This window comes from Macrotis lagotis, chromosome 1 (assembly GCF_037893015.1).
Source record: "Macrotis lagotis isolate mMagLag1 chromosome 1, bilby.v1.9.chrom.fasta, whole genome shotgun sequence".
In the NCBI taxonomy this organism is placed as follows: Eukaryota; Metazoa; Chordata; class Mammalia; order Peramelemorphia; family Peramelidae; genus Macrotis; species Macrotis lagotis.
In genome coordinates, this window is record NC_133658.1 from 407,290,241 (window position 1) to 407,311,872 (window position 21,632).

General features: G+C 35.3%; 2 pseudogenes; one reads left to right on the forward strand and one right to left on the reverse strand.

The window, feature by feature from the left end:
- The first annotated feature begins 286 nt into the window (after positions 1 to 286).
- LOC141503264 (forkhead box protein M1 pseudogene) lies at positions 287 to 1,615 on the forward strand (annotated as a pseudogene).
- Positions 1,616 to 4,963: 3,348 nt separating this feature from the next.
- The window catches only part of LOC141503338 (butyrophilin-like protein 8), a 30,780-nt pseudogene continuing 14,111 nt past the window's right edge, over positions 4,964 to 21,632 (reverse strand).

The following is a 21,632-nucleotide window of genomic DNA, read 5'->3' on the forward strand; positions in this document are numbered from 1 at the left end:
TTTGAATACAACTTCAGACACTTGATTCTTACTAGCTGTCTGACCTGGGGCAAGTCACTTAACCCTGATTACCTCACATTCAGGTCCATCTCCAGCCACCTTGATTCATATCTGGTCACTGGATCCAGATGGCTCTGGAGGAGAAAGTGAGACTAGTGACTTAGTACAGCCCCAGCTCACTCAAATTCAATTCATGTGCTATTATGGCATCACCTCCCTGATATTGTGATCTTCTTCAAAAATGAAGGACAAAAAACCAGTACCAATAAAGTTACCAGTGAACTAATCTCTGAATATGCCATTAACCCTGACTGCATCTCTCATGAGTTCAGAATTTGTCATAGCAAGCAAATGTGCATTGCCCCCAAATTTCTTGTAGCTGATGAAGGACTATCTCCTTTTCCCACTACTGGTTCATTAAAAGAGGAGTGAGTCTTACCTGAGGAAGGGTTCCCTCCTTTGTTTTAGGCTCAGTCTATCAAAGAAGATCTCCATCCCATGGAAGAACTAACCCAGTTCACAAATCCCATCAAAATGAAGAACCCAACAAAGGATCACCTTTTCCAGTGATCAAGGAAGAAATAGCATACCCTTGGCAAGACCCTTCCCTTCTCCCTGCCTCCAGGCCCAAGTAAACTATAGGGCTATTTCCCATCACTGGGTGTTTCTGTCATACTCGTGATTAAGCAGAGGCTTAAGGGAGATGAGTCAGTCTAGAAAGAATTATCCCTTTATTAGAACTATGGTTCCCAGGGATCCTTGGATCCTCCAGAAGAAACACAGATCTCCCTTTCTCCTAGAAGTATCGGAGCCCACCTCCCAACTCAGCAACTCTCAAGATGAAGGAAGTCCCTTTAAAACACCAGTCACAGAGCTAGGTGACACAGTGAATAGAGCACTGACATAGGAGTCAGGAGGATGGGAGGTTGAATTCCCATCTCAGGCACTTGACTGTTACTAGTTGAGAGACCTTGGACAAGTCACTTAACCCTGATTGTCTGGTTGCAGGACCATCTCCAGCATCCTGATTCATATCTGGTCACTGGATCCTGATGGCTCTGGAGAGAAAATGAGGCTGATGATTTAGTACAATACTTCCTCCCTCAAATACAAATTATGTGTCAGTCACTTCCCTGATGTCGTGGTCTTTGAGAATGAAGGACAAAAAAATCATTCTACCCATTCCCTTCCCCCTGAGAAAAGCTGTTCTTCCTTTAACCCCAGAACCTTGGAGGCTTACCCACCCCCAGCCAAGGAGGCGAGGCTCAATTTCACCCCAGTGCATACTCTTCATCCTGTTGTCAGATACTATGGGACTGCTAGATCTCAGCACACTTTGCTGAAGAATCGTCCTCTTTGAGTCACCCCAAGAGCTTAAATCTGAGTCATTTGACCTTGTCTCTAGCCCTCTCAAGAATGCCCCCAAGTCTCAGTCCCCCAAGATGCATGTCTCCAACCTTTCTGCCAACTATTCACTGACTAAAGGCCTAGTTCAGGACACAATGAATGATAGTCTCAGTAAGATCCTATGGACATCAATTTTCCTGATTTAGAAGAGGATCACATGGTTCCTGACAATATTAGTTGTTCTCGGTTTATCTCTGAGTTATGGTAGAGTCCAGTGTTCTCCATTAGGCCACTAGCTAAGACTTGACAAGTAACTGGGTGGTCTAATAGACTGCTTCCAACCCTTTGTGTGAAGGCAGCAGGCCAAAACCTGCCTTCTTCTCTTAGCTCTGTTTCTCCCAATTAGATCAAAGGAGCCAATCTAGTTATCTCTTGATACAGTTGACTATAATCCAGTCTTCTGATGGCTAGTCATTGTCTATCTTGGAGTTTTTCCCAAGAAAATCTGACCTCTTTACCTCCATCACCAGCATGATCTCCTCTTCTGGCAGTAATGGGTGGGACCATCAGCACAAAAGTAAAAAATCCAGAGAAGTTTCTGAGCTTTATTGATAACTAGAAGCTCCTTTCTTCATCTTTCCCCACTCTCATCTCAGTGGCTCTTTGGGGCTAAGTAGTCATTGTAAATTGTGTTTATTCATCACAAAATCCTCTCAATATTAACATAACCTTATTTCTTTAGAGCTCTATCATGGGGGGTTGCCAGTGGGTGAGTAGGGTGATGCAGGTTTTTGGTTTGTTTCCATGGCTTATTTTTGGTCTTTTCTGGGATAAAGAATCTTTTGGTTCATTGCTCAAGCGTTATTCTTGGTCAGGAATGTACTTTTCAAAGTTTCTTAACCCACCATGATTCAGAATAGAAGATATATATTTTTCCTACGCCCAGCTCTTACAATAACTTTTCTATTGAGAATTGGAGGGTACTTGGTGGAATAAAGGAGAGCCAGAAGAATGCTTCAGATTCTCCAAAGCTGAATGGGGATAGAGTGCCAGGAGTCAGGCAGACTCCTCTTCAAATCTGGCCTTAGATACTTTAAAGTTGCATGACCCTGGACAAGTCATTTAACACTATTTGCCTCAGTTCCTCATTTGAAAAATGAACTGGAGAAAGAAATGGCAAACCATCCCAGTATCATGATGAAGAAGACTTAAAATGGGGTCACAAAGAATTAAAAACAACTAAACAACAATAATAACAATCACAAGCCAGATTTGTCATGAGGATCAGATGTGGTATTTCACAGTAGGTCCTTAATGAATATTTATTCCCATTCTTCCCCTTTTCAGCTGTCTCAGGAAGAAAATGGTTGGTTCATTTGTATAATGCTTGCCAAATTCTCCTTTAAGCAATTTATTCTCTCTTCAATTCTTTCCTTTGAACATTTATTTCATTTTCTTTATTCCTTTTTTTCCCTTAGGAATTCATGTGATCCTTTTTGGAAAATGCATTTTTCTTTAAGTTTAATATTAAATTCTTAAATTTAATCTTAAAAGTTCTTAAATGTAATCTTAAATTCTTAAGTTTAATCTTAAATTCCAATATTTCTTTTCCTTTTAGGATGGTTTCTAACTTTTATATGATCCTTACTGTTTTTCTTTGCTGCCTTTTTCTGGATGTGTAAATGTATAGACATAAATATAGGTATGCATAAATATATGTGTATATACAAATACCTATATAATTATATATGAATATAGTTATACAACATATATATGCATCTATGGATATTATATGTTTATGTATATATGCACACATGCATATATATGTATGTATGTGTATATATATAGTTTAAAAGCAATTTCTTTTTTCTTTAATGTTTTGATACAAAGTTTTAAATAACATTTAGTAAACAGAAATGAAAAGGAAAAACAGTTTCAAACTAACAGAGACAAACTGGTATCTCAAACTTTCCATTTGAAGTTTATGAGGCTTTGGAGAATTTTAGAACAGAACACATTTGAATGATAGCAATACTTCACCCCTAAATAACTCAGAAAGATTTTCCACTTTATATTTTTCTTTGCATAACTTGTTGTGGGGGAGGCAAGCTAAATTGTCATCTAGAATACCCTACTCTCTCCCCAGTTAAATGTTTGCCATCATAACAAATCATTTATGATGCATTAAGTACATTTATCTATATTCTAGAAAGTTCTTTAGATAAACTCAGGAGGTTCAAATATTGTTTAAGTGCCTTTCTTCTGTGCTGAGGGGGAGAGGAAGGAAAAGTGTTAGAATATGAAGGAAAAAGACTATAGTTTGGAAGTGTTGTCATTTATCTTTTCTAATCAAATATAAGATGACCACGAACAAAGTCTTCTGACTCAAAATCAAATTCTTTTTCCGTTGTTTCTCTTTTTTAATTGTTTTTATTTTATTTAATTTTTTAACTCCAGCTACATACAAAAGCAAGTTTCAACATTTACTTCCAAAACTATGTTTCAAATTCTCTCCCTTCTTCCCACCCCACTCTACTCATTGAGAAATCAAATAACTTGGTGTAGTTTAATATTTTTGAGGGGGGAGGGGGGTATTATGTTTACTCTTAAACAAGAATATTTTAGTAACGTATAAAAAATTATTTGTTCAAAATAAGAATAAATAAATGAGAAAAAATGTATAGATGTGAAACACCTAACAGCAATAGTCAGGTTGTAAAAATAAACATTACCCCCCCCACACACACACACACAATGAAAATCCTTAAGAAAAGTTAAGTGAGAAAAAAAAAGTGTGCTTCAATCTTTATTCAGATACCATCAGCTCAGTCTTGGGATGGATTGCATTCTTTATCATAAGTCCATCAGAGAAATTGCTTCCTTATCTTTTACCACTGTTGCTAATTGCTAGCTGTATTTCCCTCCATCCCATTCCCTACCACTCCCATTTATTTTATTCTCTCTCTCTCTCCTTTTACCCTGTCCCTCCTCAAAAGTATGTTGTATCTAACTACCCTCTCCTATGATCTCCCCTCTCTTCTATCACCCATAACCCTCTCCTCTCCCCTCTCCCTATCCCCTTTCCCCCATCCCCTTCCTCTCCTTTTTCCTCTAGGGTAAGATAGATTTCTATACTCAACTAGGTGTGTATGTTATTTTCTCTCTCTGAGCCCCTTCTGATGAGAGTGCCTGCCCTTTCCAATTGTCCTTGATAATCCTTGGACTGAGAAGTCTGGAAACCAGCTCCACTTCCATGGATCTAGGTGCCCTGCAGGCTAGTCCGAATGGATGGCGTAGATATGCTCTAGTGCAACTGGGGGTGCACTGCAAGCTCATTCTAAAGCTGGTGTAACAGACTTTTGCTGTGAATCTTCCAGGTTGGCTTGGGCTGGAAAATTGTTTCACTCAGTTATTTTTCTGGGTTCTGCCACTCCAGAATTTAGAGTTGTTATTTAAGGGTATTTGGAGTGGTCTGGGGGAGAGCTCCCAGGAGTTCCTATCTTTACTCTAACATCTTGACTCCACCCCTTTATGTTGTTACACTTGCAAAAAGTGCTTGGATACAAGGAAGGAACTCTGGGTAAAGATCCTTGAAAAAAACTCAAGAAAATATGGATTAAAGTCTCTTGGGGTGACAAGAGATGCTAGAAAGGAGGCATTAAGTTGTCTGTGAGCTGGGAACATTATTACTGCTGACTTGAGATCTATCATTTCCGGATGACACAGCTACAATGGGGCATGAGAATTGGATGTTGATTGCCACTTTTAAGAGGGAAGAAATATGGGTAAAGAGTTTTCTTATGGAAATTGCAGTTAGTGAATGTGTAGCTATATGATTTTTCAGTCACATTGAAGAAGGCTACTTCTCTGACCTTAAAACTTAGGGAAACTCCTATTCTATGGGCCTTTTCTAGTAGAGTCAAAAATAATTTATACATATTCATTCCATAGCCCCCAAATCCAGTAGCCCTTCTCAGGAAGAATCTGATTTCCCTTTCCTGCCTGTTCTCACCAGCCCAGCATATCCCCAGGTACCACTTCCTCATCTCCCCACCCTCAACCTCCCAAAATGTTCATCTGCCGAAAAACTCTATGAGGCCACCACACATGGAAACCAGAACCTTTTCTCAGTTTCAAGAACTGGAAACTTTGGGTCTTCATAGGTCACCGATTTCTGATCTTCAGATACATGGAATTTTCAATGAGCAGTTTCTGGATCCCGAGTAACTTCCAGTGGAAGGAGGAAGAAATATAATGAGGGAAGAAATGAGAGTAATAGAACAAGGGAGAAGAAAAGGAAGTCTGAATAAGAAGAAAAAGGAGAGAGACAGAGACAGAGACACATGCGCGCATGTGTGCACGTGCACACACACACACACACACACAAATAGAGAGAGAGAGAGAGAGAGAGAGAGAGAGAGAGAGAGAGAGAGAGAAACAAGAAGAGAGGGGTGGCTAGGTGGCACAGTGAATAGAGCACTGGCCTTGGAGTCAGGAGTACCTGAGTTCAAATCGGGCCTCAGACACTTAATAATTACCTAGCTGTGTGGCCTTGGGCAAGCCACTTAACCCCATTGCCTTGCAAAAATTAAAAAAACAAAAACAAAAAAAAAGAAACAGGAAGAGAGAAGAAGAGAGATGAGAAGAGGAAGGTTCTTCCAAGTGAAACCAAGTAACATTGATTCCAAATGAGTTCTTCTGACCATTTCCTCACATCAGTTTTTTTCTCCTACCTTATCCCTTGTAATTATTACATATTTGAAAATATATGCCCCAAATTTTACTTTAGCTGTTGTTGGCTTCCTTGCTTTTCCTTTTCTTAAAATTAAGTTTTAGGAAAGTAATATAAGGCAATTAAAAATCTGAGGACTTGTATACAAGTAATTTCTGCATGATGAAAGTATAAAAAGGAGGAAAACAAAAGAAAAAATCAAGAACAAACTCTTCAGAGATGAGAGATATGATTCAAACCAGGACTCTGTTCAAGAGTTTTAATCTTTTGGTAGTCTGGTGAATTCTATTTATCTCTTCTTAGAATTTTTTTTTTTTCAAAATGTATGAAATAGGGGCAGTTAGGGGGCACAGTGGATAGAGCACTGGCTCTGGAGTCAGGAGTACCTGGGTTCAAATCCAGCCTCAGTCACTTAATAATTACCTAGCTGTGTGGCCTTGGGCAAGCCACTTAACCCCATTTGCCTTGCAAAAAAACCCCTAAAAGTGTATGAAATGAAATGTATAGTATTGGAAGAGAAATCAGTTTGCATTGAAATAGTAATCAATGAATTTTAAAAATAGAATTTTGCAGCAACTAAGTTAAAAACTTTTACTTCAAAACATTAATTTCAAAAATCTATCTGAAAAAGGTGATGGAAACTTATTGTTTATTTAAGAATGTAGGAGTTAGAAATTAAATTTTTAATTCTCCTTCTAAGAGATACTTCTCCCCATAAAAATCAGAAAAAAAATGTGTTTTTATGTTTAATATATGGAATCTATAGAGATAAATTATGGGAGATAGAAAGAAGATAAGAAACTTCCTTTATGTTAGGACTACGAGCTATTATTTTATGAAGAAACATTACAAAGATAATTTTGTGAGAAGTGAGCCTCACAAATGATGGCATGAGAAGGGCTGGAGAGATTGCATTTCTGGAATGACTAGAGAGATTTGTATAAGAAAGAGAGAAAGAAGATGGAGACATTTTTTCCTCTTGATGGAAACTTTTTAGCCTTGATCTTAGGAAGAAGAAAGAAAATTCTAAAGAACACTTTTCTGCTTTATTTGATTTTGTTTGTTATTCTGAATAAATTGTGAAGAACAAATTATGAAAAAAGTCATCTACCATTTGACTGTTAGTATATGATAACTCTATGAAATTTATCACAGTTAATATACTGCAAATAATTGGCAATGTGTCTATTTTATTATTAATTCTATTAGATATTCAGTAAAATTTAATCTTGCAATAAAGATATATAAACAATTGCTTATAAAGAAAAATGTTTCTTTATATTATTGAATAATATCTAATAATCTTGGGTGAAACCTTGGAAATTTGAGAAAGAGGATGCAATATTATCAATTAGAAAATATACAAATATATCCCTTATTTACCCTAAAATTTCAGATGATGACACTAAGAACAATTCCATCTCTTAACCCAGTACACTTTTCTTTCATTGCTCCTTTCCAGTTCAAATAGTGCCTCTGATTTCAACTGGCCCTTCACTACATTTAATCTACTGACTCTTTCCAAACAATGAAGGCTTGGACAAACAATGTATTAGCAGCATTCCTCTCCCATCTTTCTTCACAGCCAGAGATAAGGGAAGAGGAAGTAGCAGGTGAAGAAGAGATGTGTATGGGTGAGAAGAGAAGGAAATTAGGATAATGAAAAAAAAAATAAATCCAGTTTCAATTACCTGAATTTTCAGTGGCTTTGATCCATTCTGAAAACAGAAAGCTAAATATTATTTCTGTGACTAGGTGCAAAGAAGGTCAAGTAAGGAAAGAGGACAGGAGAGTAGAGAGGAGAGGGACATTATGACTTGTGGGTGGAGGAGGGAGAGGAGAAGTTATTTTCTTACCTGCCTCTTTCATTTTTTTCTTTAAGTCTAAAAATAATGAATCAGAAATGAGATAACTTTGAGAAATATAACTTCCCTGAAAGAAAGTTTGCTTCAAAATAAAATAGAACTCACCCAAATTTTTCTTAATTTTCTCTAAAAATAAAAAAAACACAGGTCTGTGTATGAAACAAACTGAGTAGATCAAGAATTAAAGGAAAGGTCAATGTTTTAAGGAAACTCAATCCAAAGGAAAGAAGTAAAACTATTTCTGAGAATGGGTCAACTTCAGAAACCATTTCCCCAGGGGTGGTTTGGATCCCAAAGAGAAAAGATAAATGAATTTTAAAGGTACAATACAATGGGGTAGCTAGGTGGCACAGTGGATAGAGCATTGGCCCTGGAGTCAATAGTACCTGAGTTCAAATCCAACCTCAGACACTTAATAATTACCTAGCTGTGTGTCTTTGGGAAAGCCACTTAACTCCATTTGCTTTGCAAAAACCTAAAAAAAAAGTACATTAGAGTTTTGAAAATTCACAAAGAATTTTGTAGCAACCTCCCCTCTTTATTACCTTTTTTATAGTATGTAAAAATGTTACCTTTATTGAAGTAGGTAAAAATGAGAAAACCAAGGGTAGTCAAGGTGAGAAGCATGACAGGAAGGAAAGCATAGCTCCAGAGGGAGTTCTGGAAAAACTGATCTGTAATATACCCACATAAAACCCCAGGGCAAATCAAAGGCAATCACAATATTTATCCTCAGAAAATTACTGATAATAATGATCATCAAGATGGTAACAATAAAACTATTGTTATGCTTGTTAATTATTACAAGTAAGGCATTGTTGTGGAAAGAGGAGTCAGAGCATCAAAGGAGCATAGTTTTACCATTTCTGAGATCTTTGAAATTATCAAGACTGTCTCCTTAAAATGATATGAACATACAATTTTCAGAATAAGAAATTAAAGCATTCAATAGTTACATGAAAAATAACTCTTAATCATGAATAATTAGAGAAATGCAAGTGAGAACAGCTCTGAAATGCCACCTCTCCTTTATTAGATGGACTAAAATGACAGAAAAAGAACATGACAAATGGTTGGATGTGTCTCCACACTAATGCACTATTAACTGGACCAAATGTTCTGGTGAGTGCTTTGAAAACAAACCCCTAAAACATACCTTTAAAATTATGTAAATCCTTTTACCCCACAATACCATTACCATTAGAGACAAAAATATTGAAATATCTATAAGAACAAAAACTTTTTTGTGTTGATAAAGAATTAAGGGAATACTCATCATTTGAAGAATTACTAAATTAGTTGTATTTGTACTTCATGAAATGACAAAGGGAATGGTTTCAGAAATAACTATGAAAACTTCTATGAACTGATAATGCAAAGTGACATCAAATGATTAATTGTGAAAGACAGTTATTCTGATCAATAAAAGGATTAACAATAGTTTCAATGATCTCCTGATAAAAAATACAATCCACCTTCAGAGAGTGAGAACTAATGAATTTTGAGGGAAGATTGAATCGATATTTTCCCACTTTATTTCTTTTGCCTTTTCTATTTACAACATAGAAAATATGAAAATATGTTATAGGTGACTTCAAATGTATAATCAATAACATTGCTTCCCTTCACAATGGGTGAGGGAGAAGCAGGAAGTAGGGAGAGAATTTGAAACTCAAAATTTTTAAGATGAATGTTAAATGAAAAAATGAAAAAGTCTGACTATCTTTTCTGCCAATGAGGAAACTGAGGCACTGAGAAGATGTGACTTTATCAGTGTGTAAGGTGAGATTTGAAGCTATATATTCTTTTTAATTGTCTTTTGAATTTTACAGTTTTTCCCCTAATCTCACTTCCCTCCCCCCCATTCCCCACAGAAGGCAGTAAAGACTATTACATAGTTTCTATGCTATATATTGATCAAAATTGAATGTGTTAAGAGAGAAATCGTATCCTTAAAGAAAAAATAAGATGGAAGAGATAGAAAAATTACATAAAATACCTTTTTTAAAAAAAATTAAAGGTAATAGTCTTTGGTCTTTGTTTAAACTCCACAATTCTTTCTTTGGATACAGATGGTATTCTCCATTACAGATACCTTAAAATTGTCCCTGATTTTTGAACTGATGAAATAAAGCAAGTCCATTAAGGTTAATCATCATCCCCATGTTGCAGTTAGGGTGTATAATGTTCTTCTGGTTCTGCTCATCTTGCTCAGCATTAATTCTTGCAAATCCTTTCAGGCTTCTCTGAATTCCCATCCTTCCTGGTTTCTAATAGAACAATAGTGTTCCATAAGATACATATACCACAGTTTGCTAAGCCATTCCCCAATTGATGGACATTCATTCAATTTCCAATTCTTTGCCACCACAAACAGGGTTGCTATGAATATCTTTGTACAAGTGATATTTTTACCCTTTTTCATGATCTCTTCAGGGTATAGACCCAGTAGTGATATTGCTGGATCAAAGGGTATGCACATTTTTTATTGCCCTTTATGCATAATTCCAAATTGCTCTCCAGAAAGGTTGGATGAGTTCACAGCTCCACCAAAAATGGATTAGTATCCCAGATTTGTCACATACCTTCCAATATCGATCATTGTCCTTTCTGGTCATATTGGCCAGTCTGAGAGGTGTGAAGTGGTACCTGAGAGATACTTCAATTTGAATTTCTCTAATCAGTAATAATTTAGAGCAGTTTTTTCTTATGAATATGGATCTCTTTGATTTCCTCATCTGTAAATTACCTCTGCATATCCTTTGACAATTGTCAATTGGGGAATGGCTTTTTTTTAAAATAAATTTGACTCAGTTATCTATATAATTTAGAAATGTGTCCTTTGTCAGAAATACTAGTTGTAAAAATGTTTCTCATTTTACTACATTTCTTTTGATCTTGGTTACAGTGGTTTTGTTTGTGTAAAAGTCTTTTAATGTAATCAAAATTATTTAGTTGGTTTTAAGGTTGTTCTCTATTTCTTCCTCAGTCATAAATTGCTCCCCTTTCCATAGATCTGACAGGTAAACTATTCCTGGATTTCCTAGTTTGCTTATAATATTGTCTTTTATGTCTAAATTCTGTACTCATTTTGATTTTTTCTTGCTATAGGGTATGAGATATTAGTCTAATCCAAGTTTCTGCCATACTGACTTCCAATTTTCCCAACAGTTTTTGTCAAAGAGTCCAAGAAATGGGACTCTTTGGGTTTATCAAATAGCAGATTACTATAATCATTTCCTGCCATCTCTTTTGCACCTAATCTATTCCACTGATTGACCACTCTATTTCTTAGCCAATACCAGACAGTTTTGATGACTGATATTTTATAATATAATTTTAGATCTGGTAAGGCTAAGCCACCTTCTTTTGCATTTTTTTCATTAAACCTCTGGAAATTCTTAATATTATTTTTCATATGAATTTACTTACAATTTTTCTAACTCATTAAAGTAAGATTTTTGGAATTTTGTTTGGTAGGCCACTAAATAATAGTTTAATTTTGTAAAATTGTCATTTGCATTATATTATCTCAGTCTATTCAGGAGCAGTTGATATTTGCCCAGTTTTTTAAACTTGATTTTATTTGTGAGACAATTATTTTGCAGTTGTTTTCATAGTTACTGAATCTGTCTTGGCAGGTAGACTACCAAGTATTTTATATTGTCTGAAGTTACTTTGAATTATATTTCTCTTTCTAGCTCTTGCTTCTGAATCTTGCTAGAATATATAGAAATGCAGAGGATTTATGAGGGTTTATTTTATATCCTGAGACTTTGCTAAAGATGCTAATTGTTTCTAGTAGTTTTTTGATGATATTTTAGGAGTCTCTAAGTATACTATCATGTCATCTGCAAAAAGTGAGAGTTTTGTTTCTTCCTTCCCAATTCTAATTCCTTCAGTTTCTTTTTCTTCTCTTATCACTGAAGCTAACTTTTTTTTTAGACTTTTCAAGGCAATGAGGTTAAGGGGCTTGCCCAAGGCTGGATGGCTAGGTAATTATTAAGTGTCTGAGGTCAAATTTGAACCCAGGTACTCTTGACTCCAAGGCCCATGCTCTATTCACTGCACCACCTAGCCACCCCCTGAAGCTAACATTTCTAACACAATATTGAATAGTCATGGTGATAATGGCCATTCTTGTTTCACCCCTGATCTTACTGACAATGCCTCTAGCTCATTCCCATTGCATATGATGCTTGTTGATGTTTTCAGATAGATACTGCTTATCATTCTAAGGAACAATCCATTTATTCCTATGCTCTCTAGTGTTTTTAGTAGGAATGGCTGCTGTTTTTTGTCAAAGGCTTTTTCAGCAACTATTAATATATTCATATGATTTCTGATAGGTTTGTTATTGACATAGTTAATTGAAAAGTTTTCCTAATATTGACCCAAATCATGGGATAAGTCCTGTTTGATCATAGTGTATTATCCTAGTGATAACGTGATATAATCACTTGGCTAAGATTTTAAGATTTTTTTCATCTATATTCATTAAGGAGATAGGTCTATAATTTTCTTTCTCTGTTTGGACTCTTCCTGGTTTAGGTATCATCACCATAGTGTTGTCAGAGAAAGAGTTAGACAGAGTTCCATCCTCACCTCTTTTTGCCAAAGTGTTTATATAGAATTGGAACCAATTGGTCCTTGAATGTTTCATAGAATTCACTTATGAATCCATCTGGCCCTGGACATTTTTTCTTAGAGAGTTCAATAATGGCTTGTTGAACTTCTTTTTCTGAGATCAGGTTATTTAAGTATTTAATTTCCTCTTCATTTAACTTGGGAAGCTTATATTTTTGTGAATATTCATTCATTTCACTTAGATTATCAAATTTATTTGCATACTGTTGAGCAAAATCATTCTGCATTGTTATTTTAATTTCCTCCTCATAGCTAGTGAGTTCACCTTTTTTTCATTTATGATATTGGTAATTTGGTTTTCTACTTTTTTAAAATTAAATTTTCCAGAGATTTATCACTTTTATTGTTTTATTCATAAAGCCAACTCTTGGTTTTATTTATTAGTTCAATAGTTTTCTTGCTTTTGATTTTATTAATTTTTCCTTTAATTTTTTGTATTTCTAATGTGGTATTTAATTGTGGGGTTTTAATTTGTTCTTTCTCCATTTTTTTAGTTGCATGTGTAGTTCATTGATTTCCTCTTTCTCCCAATTTATTCATGTAAACATTTAAAGATATAATATATCCCCTGACAACTGCCTTGGCTGTATCCCATAAGCTATGGTATGTTGTCTCATTATTGTCATTTTCTAGGATGAATCATTAATTTTTTTCTATAATTTGTTGTTTGATTCACTCATTCTTTAAAATAAGGCTATTTAGTTTCCAATTAGTTTTGATCTATCTCTCCCTGGCCCATTATTGCATGTGATTTTTATTGCATTATGATCTGAGAAGGATGTATTCACTATTTCTCTCTTTCTGCATTTGATTATTAGGTTTTTATGCCCTAGTACATGGTCAATTTTTGTGTAAGTGGCTATGTACTGCAGAAAAGAAAGGATATTCCTTTCTATCCCCATTCTACTTTTTCCAGAGGTCCATCATGTCTAGTTTTCTTACATTCTGTTTACCTCCTTAACTTCCTCCTTGTTTATTTTATGTTTAGATTTATTTAAATCTGATAGCAAGAGGTTGATGTCTCCCATCAGTGGAGTTTTGATGTCTGTGTCTTCCTGTAACTCATTAAACTTCTCCTCTAAGAATCTGGATGCTATATCATTTGGTGCATACATATTTAGTATTGAAATTGCTTTATTGTCCATAGTAACTTTTAGGAGGATAGAGTTTCCTTCTTTATCTCTTTGAATGAAATCTATTTTTGCAGCTGCTTTCTCTGAGATAAGGATTGCTACGCCTGCTTTTTTTCACTTCAGCTGAAGCAAAATATATTTTGCTCTAACCTATTAGCTTTACTCTATATGTATCTCTGCTTCAAATGAGTTTCTTGTAAGCATCATATTGTAGGATTCTGGTTTTTAATTGTCTGCTATTTGCTTACTTTTTATGGAAGAATTCATCCTATTCACTTTTAAAGTTATAATTACTAACTCTTTATTACCCTCTGTCTGTTTTTGTTTCCCCCCTTTTTCACTTTATCCATATTCCCAGCATTTTATTTCTGAATATCACCACCTTCAGTATGTTTGCCCCCTTCTATCCAGACCCCTCCTTCTTTCCACTTCCTCTTTGCTTCTTCTTCCTTTTTCTTCCTTCTTAGTTCCTCTTTTCTTCCCCCTACCCCTTTCCCCTTTTAATACTTGAAAGGTAATATAAGTTTTGCAACTTAACTAAGTGTGTGTGTATGTTAACTTTAGGCCTAATCTGATGAGAGTAAGGTTCAGGTGGTTTTCACCTACTCCCTTCATCTCCTCTATTGCAATAGATCCTTCACTACCCCTTTATATAATGTAATTTACCCTATTCAATCTCCTCCATCCTCTCTTCTCTTTACTGTTTCCCCTTTTTAAGGAGATATTGTTTTTAAATCATTCTATCAGAGTCATGGATAAGTCATGAGTGTCCATTACTTCTGGCTAAGTGCATTCTCTCTAATAGAGTTACAATTCTTGAGAGTTATGAAAATCTTTCTCCCAGGTGAGGATATAGCTAGTATCATGTTATAGGATTACAATTTTTTTCTTTACCCTTTAAAAAATTTTTTTTCATTTGTCTCAAGTCTCCTGTTTGATGTTCAGATTTTCTATTTAGCTCTTGCTTTTTCATCAGGAAAAGTTAGAAGTCTCTTATTTCATCAAATGTTCATCTTTTCAGTTTTGCTGGATAGTGGATTCTTGCCTGCATTCCAAGCTACCTTGCTCTTTGTAATATTGCATTTCAGGCCCTTCAATCCTTTAGTAGGAACTGAGAAGATAGCCTGAAACACTTTCCAAAAAAGTCTTCTTCATCTTTGCTTATGGACTTCTTTATGTATGCATAAGTTGAATCAAACTGACCTTCTTGTTAGTTTGTATATAGAGTACTCCATCTACCAACTCTGGAATTCACTCACTTTCCTACCTCAATCTCCATTAAACACTGAATTTCTATAAAACTCTTTTTCAACACTTTATCCTATATGAGCTTCCTCAATCCCTATCCCCAGCTGTTTTATCTCCCCATAAAATTGCTTTTTATTGATTTTGAATACATTACCCATGTAATATAAATATATATATGTATAACATATATGTGTTGTGTTTGTACATATTTGTTCATGTAACACACAGATGAGGAAACTGAGGCACATAGAAATTAAGTAATATGTCCTAAATCACCCAGCTTCTTAGGCAGGCGTCAAAGGCTAGAAGTTAAACTTCCTAATTTGCAACCTTATGCCTCTGGAAGAGATGTTGCTTGTTCTGATCCTGAGCATGATCAATAATTGAGAAATCAGAAATCAGGAAAGTCAATGGATCTTGGACATTACAGGTACATAATGGGATCATTGTAATTCTTGAAGCAGTAGATTAAGGAGAGGAATGTTTTCTTTTCTTGTCCCCTCTGAAGCCATCACAAGCCTTTTATTTGATCATCAATGTGATCCTAATTTGTGCACAATTAGACACCTGGCCCTTCTCCAAAATTTGTATACAAAATGGAGGAATCAGTTCAAGGGTCATGGAGTCAGTGACTCACTCCTTGATTGTCAACTTGATACATTTGTTAAGTCATTTTGGTTTTGTCTGACTTTTTGTGACCTTTTTTAAGATTTTCTTGTCAAAAATACTAATGGTTTTCCATTTTCTTATTTAGCTTATTTTAAAGATGAGGGAACTGAAGCAAACAGAGTTATGGGACTTGCTTAAGGTCACAGAGTTAGTAAATGTCTGAGACGATCTGAAATCGGATCTTCCTGAATCTAAGTACTCTTATTTTCTTCCTAGTTATCTACTAAACCCAGCAAAAATTCAAAGAAGGATGCTATGGCTTGACATGTTTTTGATGAGTCTATATCAGCTCATTGTAATTCTGTTCCTTTTTCTAGATTTTCACTAGCCATTCCTTTAAATATTCATCCCAACATTTTAACTGTAATTTGACAGTCAAGTTCATTGACCTGTAGATTTCAGGAGATATTTTTTCCATTTTTTTTAAACTCAGAAAAAAACTTTTCCTTCTGTAGTTTTAAAATACTACAAACTTAAATAAAATACTACAAACTTAAAATTTGCTACAGATTTCAGTGCCAATGACTTAGCAATCACATTTTTCATGATCATCCATGCTCTAGGCAAAGTTCTGGGTTAAGCACATTGAATTCCTCAAAGGCAGGGAGGTAACAGACTAGAGTCATCTACTTTCTCTTTCTTTAATGTAAATGCTAAAGTGGAACAGTTTCTTTCTTCTAAGGTTCTCCTCAATTCTACTAACAAACACTTCTATATGTTTCTTCTTTGATTTATTAGTTACAAAATAAATTGATACAAGCTAAAAATAAAAAACTTCCTGGTATGAGAACACAATTAAACTTCATCCTCTCCAAATTATTTTTGAATACATATATCTTGAGCATATTACTCATTATCTGATATCTTTCCATAATGTGAAACCAAAACCAAATAAAAGACCAAAGATATAAAAGTCCTCTCAAGTGAGTAAGTCAAGGGAGCTCCTTTTCCATTTCATCCCATTCCATTCAACTCCTTACCAACTACTTTCACTTTGCACTTCTGACTAAGGTTCCAGATGTGGATAGAAAATGAGATATCTCTAGTGGAAAGTTCTTCTATAGTGAGAGAAGTTTCTATGTCAAATAGGCCATTATGCCCTGTGTTTGCTTTGAAGCCTGATGACAGACTGTCCTTTAAATATTCCATTGCACCTCAGGCCCAGAACCAGCCAGCTGATCAGCATATCAATAAGTTGCTTCTACCACTGAAACTTGCAAGAGGAATGAAAGGGGATGACCCAAGGGCTGCAGAAAATGGGGAAATGAGATGAAAACCAAAGTCATATTTCAAGAATATTGAGGAACATAGCTTACCTTGTTCTTAGGTGGTTCTTGTTTTGTTTTGTTTTAGAGGATGGGAAGAATATGGGAAGGACAGCTTGCTTGTTTGCCTAGCTCTTTTCTGTCTCAATTGAAGAGTAGGAACAATCTGACAATTCCACTTTTTCAGTATAATGTTCTAGTTAATTGAACTTGAATAAATTGCATCATAGAAAATGAACAACTGACCTGTTACCTATAGCTCCCAAGTATGCATCTAGTAAAAAAGTTTGGGAGCTGAACTACCTTTCATATATCCCTTAATCTGAAAGGGTTACATTCTTCAGTTTTAAGGAGACTCTCCCTTCATTGATGACTACTTGCTCTAAGTAGGTTCTCCCTTGCATTTGCTCCTTCTCTGTTTTTCCCCTTATTTATTAGAAACATGACAGAAGAAAATTTGTTCCTGAAGAGTCTCACTTCCATGTCCTTCATGATTCATCTCCGGTGAAGCATGACACTATTCTCTCAGCAATACCTGAATAAGCTGCTATGAGTCCAATCACCTGAAACTGACCCATAGGGATAACCAGAAAAAGGTTCATTAACCATGGACATTTGTCAGTATAGTTCCAGAAAGGAAGGATTCATATTGCCCCTTCTCAATCATTAATTATCTCCCCTTTTTAAATTACCACAAGTGCCATGAGATCAGAGTTCCACGTTTTCTCTGTTCCTCCAGTTCTTCATTCACCTATTATAATTTTTTTTAAATTAGCAGATGCCTGCCTTCTCTCCTTTCCAACCTCAACCCTTCATATCCAATTGAGAATGAAAAACAAACAAATTTTATGGAGTAGTCATTCTGTGTGTGTGTGTGTGTGTGTGTGTGTGTGTGTGTGTGTGTGTATTTGTGTGTGGGACTGGGTGTATATAAGTTGACAAGCTTGTTTCATCATTGCCTTCTGGGATTATAATTGTTTATTGCATTAAGTTCCTAATGTTTTAAAAAAATATTTGTCTTTATCACTTAATCAACATTTTATAAATTGTTTTACTGGTTCTGCTCACTTCTCTCTGTATCAATTAATATAAATCTAACTAAATTTCTCCCAAATCACTCTTTCATCATTTCTTCAAGTACAAATAGCATTCAATGGCATTTATATATCATAACTTGTTCAACCATTCCTCAGATTATAGGTATGCCATAAGATTTCCCATTCTTTTTCACCTCAAAAAGAGCTATAAATACTGTTTTGCATCTCTAGTTAGAGTTGGGTTTTTCTTAGGACTAATCTATTCCTTAATTTGCCCTCCTAATTTCCTCTTCATATAGCAAGGTGGTACAGTGGTTAGAATACCAGGTTTAAAATAAAGAAGGTCTTAGTTCTAACCTGTTCTCAGACATTTACTATGTGTATGATCCTGGGTAAGTCATCTTGTTTTGTTTAATCTACTGTAGAAGAAAATGTTGAACCGTTTCAGTATCTTTGCCAAGAAAGTCCCAAATGAAACCAGGAACAGTCAGGCATGATTGAAATGACTGAATGGGAATACCAATTTCCTCTTTTATTTTTCTTCCCTTTGCCTCCCTGTTTCCTTACTGACTGAAATGTCTTTCTGTACCCTATTCTATGTGTCTTCTTTTCCCTTCTTTTCCCACTGGTTTGTTACTCTATTTCTTATCTAGTATGAGGCAGTTTTGATGATTCTATAGTACAGTTTTAGATCTGGTACAGTTAGGCCCTTCCTTTACAGCTTTTCTCCATCAATTCCTTTGATATTCTTGTCCTTTGGTTTCTCCCGATGAATTTTGTTACTATTTTTTCTAGCTCTGTAAAGTAGATTTTTGATTGTTTGATTGGTTTGGCACTGAAAAAGTAATTTATTTTGAGTAGAATTGTCATTTTTATCATGTTAGCTTTGCCTAAACCTGACTAATTGATATTTTTTCAATTATTTAGATCTGACTTTATTTGTGTGAAAATTATTTTGTAATTATGTTCATACAGTTTCTAGGTTTGTCTTGGGAAGTAGATTCTCAAGTATTTTATATTACTTTAAATGGAATTTATCTGTCTACCTCTTGCCTGGACTTGTTTTTAGGTTTTTGCAAGACAATGGGGTTAAGTGGCTTGCCCAAGACCACACAGGTAAGTAATTATTAAGTGTCTGAGGCTGAATTTGAACTCAGGTACTCCTGATTCCAGGCCCGGAGCTCTATCCATTGTGCCACCTAGCCACCCCCAGCACCATCTAGCCGCCCCCTTTCCAGTAGGTTTTGCCAAATACTGAGCCCTTATCCCAGAAATTAGAGTCTTTGGTTAATCATACATTATTATAGTTATTTACTTCTGTTTATTTTGTACCCAATCTATTTCACTGAATCACTAGCCTATTTTTTTAGTCACTACCAGACTGTATTGATGACAACTCCTTTATAATCTAGTTTTATATCTGGTACAGTTAGGCCACCTTTTGCATTTTTTTCCATTCATTCCCTCGATATTCTTGACCTTTTGTTGCTCTAGATGAATTTTGTTATTATTTTTTCTACCTCTGTAAAATAAATTTTTGGTAATTTGATTGGTATGACACTTAATAAGTAATTTGGTTTAGATAGAATTGTCATTTTTATTTTATTAGATAAGGCTAACCATGAACAACTGACATTTTTACAATTGTATCTGACTGTGTGAAAAGTGTTTTGTAATTGTGTTTATTTAATTTCTGGGTTTGTCTTGGTAGATAGATTCTCAAGTATTTTATGTCGTCTACAATTACTTTCAATGGAATTTCTCTTTTTATTTCTTGTTGGGCTTTTTTCGGTCATATATAGAAATGCTAATGATTTATGTGGCTTTATTTTATATCCTGTGCTTTTGCTAAAGTTAATTGTTTCCAATAGTTTTAGTTAATTTTCTAGGATTCTCTAAACATACCATCATATCATCTGCAAAGAGTGAAGTTTGTTTTCATGTTGCCTATTCTAATTCCTTCAATTTATTTTGATTTCCTTTGCTAAAGTTAATATTTCTTATATAATATTGAATATTAGGGGTGATAATGAACATCCTTGTTTCATCTTTGATCTTATTGTAAATGCTGTTAGTTTACACACATTACATATAATGCTTGTTGATGGTTTATAGATTAGATACTGCTTATCATTTTAAGGAAAACTCCATTTATTCCTGGGATCTTTAGTGTTTTTAATAGGAATGAGTGTTGTATTTTATCAAAGTCTTTTTCAGCATCTCTTGAAATAATCATATGAACTGTCAATTTTGTTACTGATAAGTTCAATTATGCTGATATCTCTCTTAGTGCTAAACTATCCCTGCATACCTTGTATAAATCCTACCTTATCATGGTATATTATCTTGGTTGGTTGATTCTTGTCCTTGGTTATCAAGGAAGACCAAAATGACATCATTATATCTGAGACAAATTACATTGTGCTTGACTGTAACTGATCAGACCAATATGAGCTTGGAATGCTCTACCACAGGTTGGGAACAAATAGTTCAAGTGAATGCCTGGGCTGCTTACTCTAACTTATGTATGTCACATTTCCTTTGAGCTGCTTCAATTCTATCTTCCTCAGAGAGTTCAGCCCCCTCACTGTTAAGAATATGCCATGCTGAGCAGTCCTGTGTCAATGTTTCCCATGCTATACAATAAATTCTATAGTTCTTAAGAAAGACCTTCAGAATATCCCAGCATCACTTCTTCTGACCTCCTTGTAAGCACTTGCCCTGTGTGAGTTCTCCCTAAACCAGTCTTTTTTGGCAAGCATACTTCTGATAGTCTAACAATGTGCCCAGTCCATTGTAGTTCCACTCTCTGTAGTAAAGTTGGAATGCTAGGTAGTTTAGCTTTAGAAAGGACCTCAGTGTCTGGTGTCTTCTCCTGCCAGGTGATCTTCAGAATCTTTCTAATTTAATGGAAGTGATTTAGCTTCCTGACATGGTGCTGGTAGACTGTCCAGATTTCACACACATATAGCAATGAGATCAGCATGATGGTTCTGTCTCACACTTTGTTTTGAAGCCTCCCAAATACTGATATAGCTTTTGTAATGCAAATATCAGCCTCATTGTCAATGTGTACCTCCCTGGAAAGGACACTGCCAAGGTAAGTTGTCCACAATACTCAAAACTTCTCCATTCGCTATAATCATTGATTCCATATATGGATGCTATGGAGCTGATGGAACACCTATGTTTTCTTGCTTCTAATTGTTAGGCCAAAATTAGCAGAAGCAGCAGAGAATTGATCTATACTTTATTGCATCTCAGCTTCAGAGACTTCATTGAGTGTACAATCATTTGCCAAAAGAAGATCATGCATCAACACTCCCTCCACTTTGGTCTTGACTTGTAGCCTTTTCAAGTTGAAGAATTTGCCACCAGTGTAGTAGTTGACCTTGAGGTCATGTTCATCCTCAGTGAAGGCATTTGATAATATGACTGAAAACATCATACTAAAACCCATGGCAGCAAGGACACGTCCTTGTTTCACTCCATTGGTGACCAGAAAATTTTGAGAGCATCATCCACTATCCAAAGCAGGGAAAGCAACCACACTGTTATGAAACTGATATACAATACTTATGAACTTCTCCAGGAAGTCAAATTTTGACATAATTTTCCATAAGCCTTATGATTGATGGGACTAAGGCTTTGGTCATATCTACAAACATTGTATACAGACCTCTGTATTA